The sequence below is a fragment of the Pinus tabuliformis genome, chromosome 9 (assembly GCF_031772625.1).
Source record: "Pinus tabuliformis cultivar Carrire ecotype Pingquan chromosome 9, CPIR1, whole genome shotgun sequence".
Taxonomy (NCBI): Eukaryota; Viridiplantae; Streptophyta; class Pinopsida; order Pinales; family Pinaceae; genus Pinus; species Pinus tabuliformis.
Window position 1 is genome coordinate 879,480,374 of NC_142307.1, and position 4,091 is coordinate 879,484,464.

A 4,091-nucleotide genomic window follows, 5' to 3' on the forward strand; every position below is an offset into this window, starting at 1 on the left:
ACCAATCAACCAGAATAGGGAAACTCTGGCCCTACTATTGTGATCCCTCCCCTCGATGTCAAGATGACGGACACCACATGCCCCATTCTTTACATGTCGTCATCCTTGAGTTCCTCGCAGGCAAACCTTTCTGAGGTTTCTACGCGCGCTTTTATCAAACCTCTTTCGATAGAATCCCAAATATCAACATCTGTAGATCCTCCATCTACTAGTCTGTCGTCTACCATTCAAGACGATGCATATGTGAACCTTATTTCTCAGGTTGATGCACCAGGTAATCCCGCCGCATCATGTAGTCAGTTTTCCTCCCATCCTCCCATCGCCCAGCCTGATGAGGACACCATGGAAGCTAGGTCTACCCTTGATTACCCCTACCCTTAAGTAAGGGGCCATTTATTTAGAGGATTTTAAAGACCATTTCCTTCCTAATTCTCCCAATGCGCTCTACCTCAAAAAATTTCGCTCATAGCTCATTCCTTCGATTTTTGTGTCTTTATTTCTGCCATGAAATTAGGTAGATTGCATCATCTTATCCTTTCTCTTTTGCACCTTTCAAATGGATCCATCATCCACACCATATATCAGTCATTCCAGTGGTGCAAGTCGCTTTTCTCGGAACCTAGCCTCGGCAGCCTAGGCCACTTTTACCTCCTTGCATATGTTAGTCCTTTCAAACGGCATGTGCATTGGATCTGCCACCAATAATCAGGCTGAATATGATGCAGTGATAGGTTTGTTAGTCGATGCCCTTGCTCATCACATCCTTCATCTTCATGTTCGTTTAGATTCCTTGCTACTTGTCATGCAATTGAATGGTGTGTATCATGTGCATAACCAAGTCCTATTTAGAAAATATCTACAAGTGAAGCTATTGGTACATGAATTTGAAACCATTACATTCAGTCATGTTCCTAGAGCCCAAAATCATTATGTAGATACCATTGCAAACAACATTCTAGATTGGCATTTATCACATGTATACCACATAAGACAACCATAAACAAAACAAATGGTGAACCATCATCGTCATACAAAATGCATAATCATATTATGTATCATATAAATGTTTGGAGTCCGTCACTCTAAATACATCTGGTATGCCCATAGCATACTGGGGGGGAACATAGGCCCCTACTTCTCCTTATCATCCTTTGGAGGATCTCGTACCAAGTTGGGCTGATATGCTTGAATCCCTTTTTCGAGCACTCGAAACACAATGGCGCTCCACAAACTCCTCTTGCTAGGGGGCATCATTCCCATATTTGCATACCAGATCAGTATCCCATGCTTGGGGGCATGATGCTTTTTTTTGTCATCTTCTCAATTAAATCTCGACCTAGATCCCACTGAATCTAGGTATGGTCGATTATCCTCCCATTCCTTGGACAGCTTTTCCTACCGGCCTCCCAGGTGAGCCATATGCACATCGCATATCATAGACGTTTGATACCATATCTTCAAATTTTCTACTCCTTTACCACCTATTCCCCATGTTTGACTTCGTGGGTGAGGATGATTCTAGACCTCCTCTAGTAGTTCATTCTCGCTTTCCTCTTCCCTTAATTCTTCACCAGGAACCATCGTTCCAAGAAGCATTAAGGCCATCTTTAGACAAGTAAGGCCACTTGCCTGAAAGTTGTAGATCCCAATTCCAATGGTTGTTTTATGTGCTACGATCTTCGTATTTTAGTTTGACAAGCCGTCAGCACCGTTGGAAAGCTCTCATCGAGTACTATAATGGGTCTTCCTCAGTTTTTGATGATTTGACACTTCACCATGAAGCCTTTTTTTCCAAGAAACGTCACTTCGTTGCCTCTCAAAATCGAATTTTGTCATAAAGCGACACTTGTACTTTGAGGTCCACCTCCTCTTAATACTTGTCATACCATATGTTGATTTTCATCATGAGTAACCATCATTTACTCATGTTTTGATGGTCCCCACCGGGCCTAGTCTGTGTGGCAGCATCATCGAGTCACCCTTGTTCAAAGCATCTGCGATGAGTCACCCTTGCATTCTTGGAGTCTATTTCATGTCCCATCATCTCATGTCACAGTATTCCATCCATATTTGCATACCGTTCATCCTGTGTTGCCCATTTTGGCCTCCAGTCATACTGTCCCCATCCCCTCTGGAGTTGAGTCAGTTGCTGCCAGGTCAACCATGCACTTTATGCTCTGACAAGGGTAGTCGTTTGTTTGTCCCTCAGTCCCATTTCCCCATTATCCCTGGTGTCAGTCCATCAATCACATTACTATTTTCCCTCATGCTTTAGTTGAGGATCCTCATTGCCTCATTTATCGCAGGCCCTATTATGTCGACATCAGCTCATTTATTCTAGAAGAACGACCTAAAGGGTTGTGTATCTCAGTTCCAGCTTCCATTCCTGTTCGGCGCCTTGGATAGAGCAGAGGGTCTCATTATTTCCCTTTGACTAGGTCGTTTCATGTTCATGATCCATACACTTGATGGTTCAATGATGTAGCAGATTGTACGAGTGATTCCCGGGTGTGTGTGAGATGTTTTAGACCTCATGAGAGGGTGGCCCTTCAAGTAGCCCCCCACATGCCCGGATGCATACCTATTGTGCTACAACCTCAGATGCAGTTCCATAGAGTTGATGGGTTTAGTTCCTACCGATCACAGTTTTCATAGCATGCACGTCTCCTCCAGATGATCCATTCAGTTTTGCAGAGCCCTTCCTTGTTCAGTAGGGCTTCTCTGGTTGTTCTACCCTCCCTCCCACCCATTTTTTTAGGGAAGGGGCTTTGTATCTCATGTACTCATATATTATTATATTCAGTCTTGGCTCATGTTTTTACCATGTGCATTATGTATATGGGACACATTATATTATTTTTTGGCTCTGTTATGCCAACATGTCATGTACCATTCAGCATGTACTTCATTGCTTAGTTTTATATTTATGGGCGAACCATTATTTTTTGTACTAAGTTATATCGATGGGTATGGGTATGCCTCCCCTGCCTCATTGAGATCTGGTACCACAACATAACAAGACACTTGCATTAGTCTTGCCCCCTTTATCCCTATCCTCTTTCAAATTCAGCTTCATTGGTCTCTCTCTCTCTCTCCTTGACTCCCCTATGTGGTCTAAGTGATTGTGTCTTTACAACGTACTTCGGTCATACGTTTTTCTCCTAACACTCTTACATTGGGGGGCAATCTATTATCACCAAAAAATTGATCATCTAATCCAATTTACTAGATGGATCAAATTACACCATGTAAAGCCAATTTTACCATAGTAAAATTGCTTTCATTGTGAGAAATTACCTAATAAACCACCTTTATTAAGTAATTTATAGTTAAACCCATGAAGAATAATTAAATAATCACTATTTATTTGATTTTCTAGGAATAATTAATTAAACCATTGTTTTATTATTATTCCTTGTCAAATTTGACCCAATCATGAAAAATAAATAGACAAATCATTATTTATCTTATTTTCTATAAGAATAATTAATTAATCACTTATTAATTATTATTCTTTGTTAAATTTGACTAAATCCCTTAAGAATAATTAAATAAATCCTTATTTGTTTATTATTACGTAACTAGTTCCTTGAGATAATAAATAAATCATTTAATATTTATTATTTCTAAATAAAAGTTTAGATATTTTTTCCCTCCTAAACAAATATAATAAAATATTCCAAGTGGTTATTCCAAGTATAGGATCAATAATATTTTATTATTGCTCATTATTCGAGGATAACTCAATATTTTGTTATAAATTATAGGGTTTTCCATTCATATTCACTTTTGATTATTTTCATTGTTGCACTTACTGTTGTAACTCTGATTATTTTCATTGTCGCACACCATATTTTTTGCTAGGTTTATGCATTATAGAGTAGAGAGACTCTACACAAGCTAAAGACGTTTGAGGATAGCCAAGAACCCATCCCATAGAGGGGGACTGGTAACATTTATCTGTTCTCTTCACAAGTGTTATAATAAAATTATTCTTTACATATTTGGTTTCCATTGGATGATTGGAGTTATTACTCTTTCTTTTTGTTGTTTAACTATGATTGTGGCATAGATCTGGACTTTGGCAGGTT